Source organism: Oryctolagus cuniculus, chromosome 13, assembly GCF_964237555.1.
Source record: "Oryctolagus cuniculus chromosome 13, mOryCun1.1, whole genome shotgun sequence".
NCBI classification, from domain to species: domain Eukaryota; kingdom Metazoa; phylum Chordata; class Mammalia; order Lagomorpha; family Leporidae; genus Oryctolagus; species Oryctolagus cuniculus.
This window is the reverse complement of record NC_091444.1, coordinates 24,122,192-24,135,514: the sequence shown is the minus strand read 5'-3', so window position 1 is coordinate 24,135,514 and position 13,323 is coordinate 24,122,192.

Sequence of the window (13,323 nt, the reverse complement as noted above, 5' to 3'; positions counted from 1 at the left end):
CATACTCTGGGTAGCCCATGCCTAGTGCTAACTGAGTTGCATGCTCATATTCCAATGACTTTAGCAGCACCCACAGTGTGTCCAAGCTCATGCTGGCCCGTGGGAACACAATAATGACCTAGGCAGACTTCGTCCTCTGCTCACAGAGCTTACTTATAGTTAGTGGTAGATGGTTGATTACAGTCAGTGGTGCTAAGTTCTAAGACTGAAGTACAGGTTACCATGGGAGCAGATAGCAGGGCCTCTTGACCTAGAGGGCAAGAAAGACTTCCCAGAACCATCGTGTCTAAGCTAGGAGAAAAAGGAGCTATTTCATCAAATTGCTATCCTCCCTGCAAAGGGCACTGCTACCTCCTGCTCTCTTTTCAGACACCTCCCTTCCTCTACTTCCTGCCGTCCAGCAGACAGGAAATCCTTAGCGGCTCCTGAAAAGGCCATCGTGCCTTTGGTTCTTCTCCCCAGTCAGTTCTTACTGATCCTTTAAATTTCTTCTCACTAGGTAATTTACAAAGGGCAGTAGGCTTGGTGGTTAGTGCTGGACGACAGCCGACCCGGATTCAGTCCAGTCCTAAGTTGTGCATCCTTGGGAAATTTATTTAAGCTTGTTGAGCCTCATTTTTTTAACCCGTAACAGAGAGATGATAATAGTGCTTATTGTGGGGATTCAAATATCCAACAAACAATGACACTCTTTCCCACCCAAGTTTTGAATAAATTGGAAAACACAGCAAAATAATAAAGCGTGTGAGAGGCAGACCATCTCCTTTATTAGTGATTTAGCTGATACTGAAGAATACAGCTACTGTATTTTATTGATTCTAAGATGTGCTTTCTGTCCTCATTTAATGTCTTTGAACTGAGGATGCCTTTCACAATCAATGGCATCTTTCAGTTACCGCTGGCCAGGCTGGCAGTCATGACACAGTAGTTAGTGCCTGCACACACATGAACTTCGGTTGTTCTCAGTGGCAAAACCAGGCCACAGCACCTCTTGATGTTTCTATCAATAAACTATTAAGGACCATTTAAAGAAGTAATGTAAGTTCTGGCTATTGTCTAAAAGCCTTTCTTTGACACCTTTTAAAAGATACAGTGCTAGCAGAATGGATGTTTTCAGCTTGAAAGAAAATTCCAGAGCAATGTAACTTAAAAGCTCTCGAAGGCCAAGAAGAAAATGTTTATCACAGAGATACATAACTCTGAGTCAAATATGATCCAAAACAGCCAGACTCTGAATGTAAATTTGTTGGAAATACAACAGCCAGTTATTTTCCTGTCTATAGATGCAAGAGGGATAGATCACAAGCAAGTATGTTTAAAAGAAACAATATTTTATAAGGATTAAAAAATTCAAAGTGGGGCTGGCATTGTGGCTCGGTGGATTAAGCAGCTGCCTACAAGGTCAGCATCTCGTACGAGTACCAGTTCGAGCCCTAGCTACTCTTCTTGCAATCTAGCTCCTTGCTAATGTGCCTGGGAAGGCAGTGGAAGATAGCCCCAATGGTTAGGCCCTTGCCACCCATGTGGGAGAACTCGATGAAGTTCCAGGCTCCTGGCTTCAGCCTGGCCCAGCCTGGCCCAGCCCCACCTATTACAGACCTCTCAGGAGTGAGTTAGCAGATGGAGGGTACCCTCCTCCCTCTGTAACTCTCACTTTCAAATCAATAAATGATTTTTTTAAAAAAATTGAAATGTTGGAGCAGAACGTATTGTTTAATTGTCAGTGTTTTTCTTTCTTTGTGGCACATAAAGTGATGATATCACCTCCAATTGAAGGTGCCTTCCATGAGGTGAAATACAGTGTTTCTAGAAGCAAGTAGGTTACCAAATGCTGAACCATAGAACTCAGCAGACTTATTCATGAGGGACAAGAGCAGATTGCTTTGTAGCCTGCCAACAGAGTACAATTATGATTCCCGTTGGAAGCTTATTCCTCCAAAATTGGGAAACAGAAGGAGATGGTTATACAAATCCAATTCATTCTTCCAAACTCACAATTCACATTAAGTCATTTCTTCTCCCTGAGAGGGGCTAGAGAGAGTTTAGGATCATTGCATGTTTGCCGGTTTTCCTCTAGAGGAGGGAAACCTCAGAAGGAAGAAGCCATGGCCATGTGTACCCGTAGCTGTCTCATAGGTTTGATGTGGAAGTGAAACAGAGCGTGCACAATACTGCTTAAGGTCTGCCAGCATTCGGTGTAGATGATGAAAGTTCAGTGTCATTCTGAGTCTTGTTGTGTCAAGGACTCTTTTATTTATTTATTTATTTGCTTCCCTGCCCTTTTGGGAACACCCTCTTCCCTTTTAACCTTATTGTTCTGAAATTTCAAATTGTGTCTAGGTGTGGGCCTTTATTTCTTATTTAAACTACTTAGGATTTTGTTTGGCACTTCTATTTTAAGATGGTCTCTTTATTCAATTCTGGAACATTTCTGTTATTTATTTGCCAATCTCCTGTCCATTGCTTCTCTAAATTCCTGGAACTCCTCTTAGTCAATTCTAGATCTCCTGGATTGAATGGTTGTCTCTTCTCTTTTTAAGTTTTTATGTTTACATTTTTTGAAACTGTCCAATCCTTCAATTTCTAATAGTTTTCTTTTTCATCGGATCTTGCTCTTATTTTACAGCTCCCCTCCCCCATCTCTCTGTAGACTTCTGGCCAGGCTGGAGGAAGTGAGAGATGTGAAGCAAAATGGGTTTGGTGCACAATCAATTCTCCTGAAGTGGTCCTGAATGTTTTCTCAGTGGTGTGATGGTCGCTGGGATCACTGCTTCCTGGAGCAATAAATCTTGTGATGGTGACTTGAAAAGTTACTACTTTCTGGTGCTGCTGTTCTTCAGGGAACTCAGAGTTAGAAAGTTCCTTCGACTTTTTTGGCTTCTTGGGTTTCCCAGTACCAGCACATATTTGAGAAGACTTCGAGAAGGTCATGGAAATGCACAGTATGAAAAAAACCTGTGGCTTTAAAATTTTTGCACCAAATAAACTTATCTTTTTTTTTTTTTTTTTTTTTTTTTTTACAGGCAGAGTGGACAGTGAGAGAGAGAGATGGAGAGAAAGGTCTTCCTTTGCCGTTGGTTCACCCTCCGATGGCCTCTGTGGCCGGCGTGCTGCAGCTGGTGCACTGCGCTGATCCGAAGGCAGGAGCCAGGTGCTTCCCCTGGTCTCCCATGGGGTGCAGGGCCCAAGCACTTGGGCCATCCTCCACTGCATTCCCTGGACACAGCAGAGAGCTGGCCTGGAAGAGGGGCAACCGGGACAGAATCCGGCGCCCCGACCGGGACTAGAACCCGGTGTGCTGGCGCCACTAGGCGGAGGATTAGCCTATTGAGCCGCGGCGCCGGCCCAAAATAAACTTATCTTTTAATTGCATTTTCCACAAACTTTTTGAAGTAATTTTGTATTTATGTACAGAATAGCTAACATGTTATTGATTTCCTATATTTTCACTTGCCTTGATTCAATAACCAATCATAATGTTCATTCAAGACCTATCTGTTGAATGATTTCATTTACTTTTTTTTAAGATTTATTTTATTTATTTGAAAGAGTTACATAGAGAGGTAGAAACAAAGAGAAAGAGAGAAAGAAGAATAGAGGGAGAGAGAGAGAGGTGCTCCATCCGCTGGTTCACTCCCCAAATGGCTGCACTGGCCGGAGCTGAGCCGATCCAGAGCCAGGAGCCAGGAGCTTCTTCTGGATCTCCCAAGTAGGTGCAGGGGCCCAAGCACTTTAGCCATCTTTCTGCTGCTTTCCCAGGGCACATCAGCAGGGAGCAAGATCAGAAGAGGAGCAGCCAGGACTTGAACTGGCACCAATATGGGATGCTGGTGCTGCAGGCCCAGGCTTTAACCCACTGCGCCACAGCTCCAGCCCCATGATTTCATTTAAATTAATGTCAGTAATTAATTACCAAATGCCTGTCCAGCTAACTACCCAGCATTGTGTATTGTTAAAAATAAGAACAACAATATGAGCAACCAAATAGTGTAAATCCCAGTCAATGCCACTGTGAAATTTAGAGTTGAGTAAGGGAATTAAATCAGCCCATGGGACAAAATTCGAGAACGATAGAAGCCAGTATTCAGAGAAGTGCAGTTTTATGATACCAAGTGCTATAATAGCTCAGAGAACGATGTCGCTGGATGGCAGGGTATTTGGGGCTGGCTTCAGGGAAGCTGAGGACTTTGAAGGGGACATCCACACCCAGGGGCAGCCTGTGGCAGAGCTGCAGAGGGATGACACGGGCAGGCCTGACCTTCACTCCCTCACCATTCATGTCACTCAGGCAGGGCTGTTTACATCACACCTTTTCCCTCCAGCCTGTAGAGAAGAGGAGGTGGACTCCAGAGCACTAAGTATGCTTTGCCAATTTCTGCTTCTATCTGATACTCAAATGCAGTTTGTCATCTGCCCGTGGCCTTGCGACCTAGGGAACCAGAGGCTTTGGATGCACCTGGCTGTTTTTTCTCTCTCCTGCCCCCTGTTCTTCCCAGGCTGCGTACAAGCCCATTGATGGCCTTCTCTTCACCTGGTGTTCCTAGGATGCCTTGTTGTTTCCCCTTGTTTTCCTTTTCTGCATATTGGCAGGTGGCAGTCACTTGGACAGGGCTCAAACCACTGCTATTTCTCCTTTTGTACAGATTTCTTCTATTATTCCTTCCAAAGCCATTAAATGTTGCTGTTGACATTTTCTTTTTGGCCACATGATAATAACAACATTCAGATCTCTAGCCAGACACCTGCTCAGGAAATATGTTGCTGGGGACCTTGAAGCCTTCCTTCACCCTGTCATTCTTATCCCGCAGCCCTGGGTGAGATTGCTGTCCTCTGCAGTGTGGATTTACAGCTCACACTTCTTGGCCTGCTCCCCACAGCCTTCTATGGTCTATGATCTTCTGTGATCCATGTCTTCTTTTCTGTGTACCTCGTATATTTGAACTGGAATGTCTAAAATCACAAGGAGAGGGAAGAGGTTGAACCAAGGCCTCTGACTTCTAGAATGAGAGTCCTCTTTCCACACAGCCTGATTTCAGTCCTTCTCTCCAGCCAATGGGGATATCCTGATGAGCACCGATGGCCTATATTGACTGTACCTCTCAAGGAGTCCTTTCCATTCTTGATTAACTTTGTCTAGGGATGACATTCACTGCTATTGTTCAGTTTGATATGAAAAGACTTTGCTGGTCCAACCTGAGATGTATAAAGACTGCTGATAAACTATGAACACAAATAAACAGATTTGCATGGGAAAAACAGACTTTGCTGGTGGTTAGGAAATACCCTTTACTCTTAATCCCTAGGTAAACTGCCCCCTTGAGAGTCTTGGCGATCCTGCTCCCTCCTTTGGGACCTCCCCAGACTTTCTGTGATCTAACTAGTAAGGCTTAACAGCTGGCACAGGAAGGGGCCTTGTAACCTGTTCTAGTCCTGTGGCTGGTGGTATTTGCTTTTACTTGTTGATGTCCACATCCTATGGGTTGTTAGAAATGTTGCACATCAGTCATGATGTTGTACATTTGTCATCTAAATGCCAGCATCGTTCATCAGCCTGTTTAGCAAATGCGATGGCACGAATACACATACCCAGCTTGAGGGCTTCTCCTGCAAGCTTACCGAATTTCAGCCATCTCTGTTCACACTTCTCTTGCCCAGCAGAGCTCTGAGCATGACTCTGTCTCCTGGCATCACTGCCCGTGCTGCGGCCATTACTCTGTTCCTGGCCACAGCTCTGTGAGTCTCTGGGAGCTGCTGTTGGTGGTGCATTCCCCAGCTGCCACCTCCTCCTTTATCCATCAGGAGCAGTACTAACTGCCTACGTTGCTGCTATCACACACCTACTGCCACCTTCTGTCATTCCTCCTGGGATGCAGTCCTCAAAGCAAATGCATGTCATTCTTTAACCTTGACTTTTCCAAACATGGCTGCACACAGTTCTACACTGGGTTGACAGCAGTCACTCACAACACAGCTCACCCACTACTGCTCCTCTAAGTTGCTAATTGGTAGCACCTCCTATGTCAGGTCCCCAGTTGTTACCTCTCATTTCCTGGAAGAAAATAACTCCTCTGTGTTCTGCTCTTTTCGAGGGCTCCTAGGGTTAGAGATTCATTCATGCTCATACCTAAGCTATTGATTTGTTAAGATATGTAGGTGCTTCCAAGAGGTTGAGTTGAGAGTGTAAACACCCACAAGAAGCAGAGAGTGAGTGAGTGAGTGATAGAGAGAGAAAGAGAGACAGACAGACAGAGATAGAGAGATATTCCATCTTGATTCACTCCCCAAATGCCCACAATGGCTGGGGCCAGAGCCGAGAGCCAGGAACTCAATCCAAGTCTCATATATGGTGGCAGGGACCCCATTACTTGAGCCCTAACATGCTGCCTTCCAGGAACATGTTGGGAAGCTAGCATTGGGAGTCAGAGTAAAAAATGGAACTCTGATATGGAATGCAGTTGTAATCGGTGTCTTGATCTCTAGGGCTTGCCCCCGTGAGGTTTTGTTTTTGACAGAGAGAGTCTATAGCCCACACCTCCTGATTTTCAAATGAGTCTGTGTCCCCCATTTTAAGAGCTCCTTAAAGGGAGATGTTGAGGACTTGCAGGGGTTACTCATGTTCAGGTGAGACTTAAGTGCCTCAGTGTCTGGCCAAGTCCGGAAGAACCCACAAGGAACGTTTGCATAGCCTCTTGTCCTTTAAGGGTTCCCCAGGCTTGCTCTGTCTTGGGGGAAAGGGCTGAGCATGCTTTGACCACTTACTGGTCAGATCTAGCAGGCACCCTTCTGTCTTGGCCTGAGATTTCTGGCGTAGAATCTTCTTGGTAACTGCTGTTCCTTGTCCACTTAGCAACCCGCTGACTCATGTCCATTTCCTGGCCTACTGGTGCCCTTGTGATCAGTGTCATCCTGCATCTTCCTAATGGGCTGTTTGTGCTTGTTTTTCAGACCAAAGATAATCTATTGTTGGTATTATCAGAAGGCTTTCTGAAGTATTCTTCAGAATTACACTCAGAGGGCCACTGATCAAAATAGGGGAGCACTGTTAATGATACCTTGGGTTGTGAAAACACACTTGAGGTTTTAATGTCTTACAACCCTACAATCAGTCTACCCTGAACCTGTGATGTTTTAGTGCCCTAAGATATTATAGAAGTCAGTTAGTAATAGTGGGAGTAGAGATGGGGTCTTCAGTTGTGGAGCGTTTCATCAGACTGATAACATTATCGTGCTTTCAATAGGAAAACTTGCTTCTCCTACATGTGAGTGCTATGACCAGGCATTACCCTACACTTCAGAGGAGCAGGTGATGGTTTACTTTTAGAGTCACTAGAAACAATGCAAACAACCCAGGCGCTTCAGGGGCCGAAATAATCCCAACTTTCCATTGCAGCAATACCTACAAAGGCTTAGACATTCACAAGACTTCTTCACAGTGTCTGAGTGTCACTGCTGGTGGGAGGACCAGGTGGAATTTTGAGAATAAAAGAAAGAAGAGAGGCAGGAAGTGTAGCCAAAGATCTCAGCAGGAGGGTGCCCTTAGAAGAAGCCTCTCCCCTTTGCTTCCAAGAGGATGCTATCAGGATCATATATTACCAACCTTGAGGAATCAGCTTGTCCCTTTAAGGCTATTAAAGGGACCAAGATGAGCTGGATTCCTAAATGAGCTTTGAGGATTACCCTGCTAGGTGGAAGGTGTCTGCCCATGGGGGAAAAGAGAAATTGGCTCCTACTATATCATTTTGGAGCTGTCCAACGTTAATCCCCAGACTGATTTAAGCAGGAGGAATTTGAGATAGTAATGGTCACTTGGCTGTTGCTGTTTTCTGATAACAGCAGGTGCTCAACAGCTGCCGCTTATCCTGGCTATGGAGAATGTGAAAGGTGGGAGCCTTGGCCAGGGGCATGCCGATAAACGAGTGATGTGGGTGGGCACCCGCAGGGGCATGTGGGACAGAACCGGGGAATGCAAGTCCCATCTCAGCCCCCAGCTAGAGCTGCCTGTTTGAGACTGAGTCTTGGGATGAAAGCTCAGGCCTACGCTTGTTCAGAAAGGGCCTACAGCTCCAGGGCCGGACGCCACTCTTCAGAGGCAGGAGCTAATTTTCTCCCTGGATTAAGAAGATTCATGAGGTCACCGGCGTGGGCTGTGCAACCCACTCGGAGGCTGTCTGGGAAGCATCAATCAAGTCTGGGACCAAGAGTCCAATCTTGACCATTGGCAAATATCTATTTTAAGTTGACCCCATCCTCGCTTGCTGGAGGCAGGAAATGTTATTCAGTGTGTCAGAGAACTTATTAAGCTACTGGATGGCAAGTTTTTAAAGTTAACTTTAAAAAAAAAAAAAGTGTCCTTGGCATATGAGCTCTGAGAGAATATTGATATCTTTTCTGACGGGTAGAAAGCCTTGACACAGGCCTTTGGCTGGACTGATGCGTCAGCGTCTCTGTGGCTCTCTGCTGGACAACTGTGATGCCCGTGCCTGGCCTCATGCACATGGGGCCCCCGCCCACAGCTGTCAGTGTGCACTTTGTACATCAGCAGAGGAATGCAATGCCTTTGCAGTTAAACCTCCAGGGGCTCCCAGTATCTTCTGCTGCTGTGGTCCTAGTTCTGCAGTGTGCCTGGTACCTTCTTCATAAGCCAGTTCCAACTTGTTCATCCTCACCGCTCTCACTTGGCCCTGAGGGTTCTGTTCAGGCCCTAGGAAGCAGTTCCTTCTCTCTGGATGTGCTGTGCTCACGCACAGCTTTGCTCATGCTGGTGCCTCTGCCTCAATCCTGTCTCTCCCCCCTCACTCTGAGCCAGTCCCGTCACCTCATTTTTTTTTAGATTTATTATTTATTTGAAAGTCAGAGTTACATACACACACTCACACACACACACACAGAGAGAGAGAGAGAGAGAGAGAGAGAGAGAGGTCTTCCATCCACTGGTTCTCTCTCCAACTGGCTGCCACAGCCGGAGCTGCACCGATCTGAAGCCAAGAGCCTCTTCCTGGCCTCCAACTCGGGTGCAGGGGCCCAAGCACTTGGGCCATCTTCCACTGCTTTCCCAGGCCACAGTAGAGAGCTGGATCAGAAGCGGAGCAGCCAGGACTCAAACCGAAGCTCTTATGGGATGCTGGCACTGCAGGTGGCGGCTTTACCTGCTACACCACAGCGCCAGCACAACCCACCCCCCCCCCCACCCCGTGTCACCTCATTTGAAAGCCTCCTCTGGTTCCATTCCTGCTGCCTTCCCAGCTCAGGCCGTCTGTTATTTCTTCTGCTGTTCTCCCAAAGCATTTCTTAAATGGATTTCTGCTAGAATACTGACTATGCAAAATACTTTGCAATTTTTGTTTACATGTCTTCTGTTCTCATGTATATGTCTTTCAGCTTTAGCATCTAGTACGACAGCTGGCAGAGGTGCTCAGGAATTATTCAAAAAGTATGTGAAGACAGGTGTTTGGCTTGGTGGTGAAGCTGCCAGTCGGGATGTCTGCGTCCTATTCCAGAGTGCCTGTGCTCCCGCTTCCCGCTTCCTGCTGTTGCATCCCCTGGGAGTCAGGCGATGATGGCAGAGGATCTGGGTTCCTGCCACCCCTGTGGGACTGAATTCCCAGGTCCTGGCTTCAACATCACCCTGCCCCAGCCATTGCAGACCTTTGGGGGAATAAACCAGCAGATGAGAGATCTCTCTCTCTCTCTAAAATAAAATGAAATTAAAAGGTAAGTTTATTTTGGCACAAAAATGTTTGAAATCCATGTATAGTCTTTTCATCATATGAATTTTCTATGAAATTTTTAAGACCCCTGCCCCCGTGCATAAATTCAAAACATTTTAGCATAGAAATAAACTTATCTTTTAATTCAATTTTCTCCAGATTTTTTTTAAGTACCCTTGCACTTACCAGGAGGGAAGGAAAGAGAATGAAAGCGTAAATGGATGTATAAAAAGAACAGAGCATAGAAAATAAGGTCTGGAATTTGTAGATGACAAGGCCCAGGGAAGGTCGTGCTGTCGCCCACCCAGCCCTGCCTGCCCCTCCAGGCCTCTCCAGGCAATTTGCACCTAGACCATCCTCTTCTGCTCCATCATGTCTTGTTGCCCTCAATTGCCATGGTCTGACGTTGACCCTGCACGACAAGCAGATCAACCCCTAATCTGCCGCAGCCTAGTTTTTCTGGGAGGTTTGCAAGCTCCTGACAGAAGCTGAGGAGAGGCAAACTGTCAGCCTTCACTTGTCAGCTCTCAGAGCAGCCAGTCCAAGGCTTAATTCGCACCTTGAAATCCCCTGGGGCCATCCTGGCTCTGATTGCTGGTTTAGGCTCCTTCAATCGTTGCTCTAAGGGATAAGTAGGAGAGAGGGACCAGGATGTGAGGATTATTACTGCTCTATTCTTGCATCTCCTCAAAGCAGTGATGGGCCAGAGATGTGGGAGAGGGGCTTAAGCAAGGAAATAGAAAATGAGAAATGAGTAGATTGACTTTAAGTTTCATATCAGATTGGAGTACTAATGGGGACATTGACTGGGAAACATTAAAAACCCACAAAGATGAGTCTGTGTAAACAGCACCATCCACAAGGCAGCAGAAGACGCACACAGGGGAAGCTGCAAGGGCTGGGCTTGACGCAAGTGATAAAAACGGAGGAGGCAGCCAAAGCAAAGAGATCCCCCTGTCTGCTGAGTTTCTATCGCTTAATCAAAACTGACTCCAACCACTGCAGCTGCAAAAAAATGTTCCCAGCCTCCCATTAATTTCCATACAATAACCCGCTAATGGGAGAGCTGATCAGGGGAGGAGGGCAATCAATCTGGCCTAATGACACACCCGAGACCTGGGGAAAATGCAAACTTGGAGCAGTTTCGTGGCAGGTGCAACCTTGGAAAGCATTACCATTTTTCTAACTTAATTTGTTCCCTTGATATGTTTGAAATCCATATTTGTACTTTAAAGATCTAAAATGCAAGATGATTAAAAAATATAACCGGATTTTGGTAAACCTTTCAGCAAGAGCAGGTGATGGATTAGCTGTCCCCAGCTTTCCGCTCCCCTGTGGGCAAGGGCCACTTCCCCTTCTTTTATCCTCTGCTGTCATCTGAGGTGACTGTTGAGTCTCTGTTTTGTTTACTATTTTTAGCTTTTCCCTTGGCTCTGCTGGCTGGCGCTCTTTTGTGTTCTGGGCTGGACCAAGGAGTCGGACAAGGAGCATGAGCGAGGATATTCCATTTGAGGATGGCTGCTGTGAGAATGCCGTGTCTTCTCCTAGTCTCTGATTCTTCCTCCCTCGCCAGCTTTTCCTCTCAGTCAGGGGAAGAAGGGACAGGGAGAGAGAAACCAAACAGCGCTGAGCCTCTCCGCTCAGCCCCTGACTCCTCAGTTTCCTGGCTGCCCTGTGGCCTTGAAGCTCCAGAGACACGGCTGCCTGTCCTAGCCGTCCTTGGCAAATTCCCTGTCCTCCTTGGGCTGAGGCTAAAGGGAGGAGTATGCTCTGCTCCACTGCACTCCTGTCTCTCTCCTGCAAGCACCCTCTGGAATAAAATGATAGTGGGCAGACTTCTTCTCCCTAGTCCGCCATCACACCGGAGGCCTTGTGGACTAGCCCTGCTTACAGACCCTACAGACAACTTGCCTCCCTCTCCTCTGCTTTAATCTGGGGGGTGTGGCTCAGAAAGAACCCTCTCTAGACTCTTGGGACCCCTCTTTACTCTTCCTGTGGCTTCTCCCTCTCTGCACCTTGGTTATCTTTATTGGTCGGGCATTCAAACAGCCAGACCTCACAACAGGTCTGAGGTTGAGATTTCCTTCCTTTTAACCTTTAGGTTTACAAATTAATCCCCAGACTCTCAGGGAAGCGCATTTGCCTCATATTTGAGGATTCAGAGAGAACTTACACAAGCATCCGGCGCTAAGACTCATCAGTGCGGCTTCAAGTTTGAGGGCTGCGTGCTGCTTAACTCTGTCAAGTGCTCTGGAGATAAACAGAAGCCGGAGTTGGGAGACAGGTTTTTCTAGCCGTCATTATTTAGCTCTCTGAAAGTTTTAATTGTTTTTTCAGCAAGAGAGAATTAACTTTGGTCATGTACTCAGGGACTACTCTCTTTACTACTGGCCTTGGGACTCTGGTGTTGCAAGCATGAGAACACCTCTGCAAAGCTCTGACTTACGGCAGCATAGTCAACACCAGTCCCAGCTGCTGGGCTCTGAGCCCCATCACTGTGCTCACGCCGAGACCACACCTCCCACAGGTGCTCCCGGGCAGTGACGGCTGCTGGAGCGGAAACTGAGGCACAGCGAGCGTATTCTGATTTTGTCCTGCTGACCATGCGGAGGCTGCACGGCGATCCCGACCCCTTCCAGCCAACCCGCCTGCCTGCCTCCTTCCTTTGAAGTTCAGACGTGCATAGTGGTCTGATGAATCTCCCAGCCTCCCTTCCCATTTTCTCTCGTAAAATTCCTTAGCCACGTTTATCTCTCCTGTCTGCTTCTCGAGGACCTGTACTAACACACATGGTCCCAGACACCCAAGAACTGTTATCTCTGGGGAGCTGAGAATTCAGCTGGCCTCCAGGAGTTCAGATAGCCTATATGTTTTGCATTTAAAGATGGGCCTAAGAGATAAAAGAGGGCCCAGTGGACCTGTTGAGCTCCTAGATTTTTCTCTTGGTTTTGGAATCTTCCATCTGTGTGCAGAACTCACTTTATTCCAGGAATGTGCTGCCTCTCTGCCTCTCACCATGTGATCCGTGTACGGCACTCTAGGTAACAGGAGTTGACATTTATTGTTAAACCTGCCTCCTGAATCACTCTGAGGGAGACCATAAATGTCTCAGATGTGATTCCATATAGAGACTTAAAATGGCAATGTTATCTATAATAGCAATTATGCCTATTCCTTTCACAAGATTATAAGTGCTGAAAAGAGGCTGCAGACTTCTTCTTTTGGCGAAGTGGGGTAAACAGTAAATTCCTTCAGGTACTGTGGGGTCGTGAAAACATTATTCTGGCCCAGCTCCTGGGATCAACTTTATTTATCAGGGACTCTTCCCCGGATCAGGAGTTGAAATGACCTGAGCAGATTTCAGTATCTGTGATAAGTCTTCTAGCTGGGGCAGCTGGGTATACACAACCTTTAATGCTATCATTTAACCTTTTGTGTACCACACATAACCCAATTTTGGTTCATATCCCACAGGGGAAGTTCAGGAGTACTTCTAGTTTCTCTGTATATCCCTTTTAATATTCTGGCATGTATTATCACTTGCAAGAAACAAGAGACAAGTAGATAGAGCTGTGGGTCCCAATTTCTATATTTCTGTTTCATGTCTTTTCCCAGA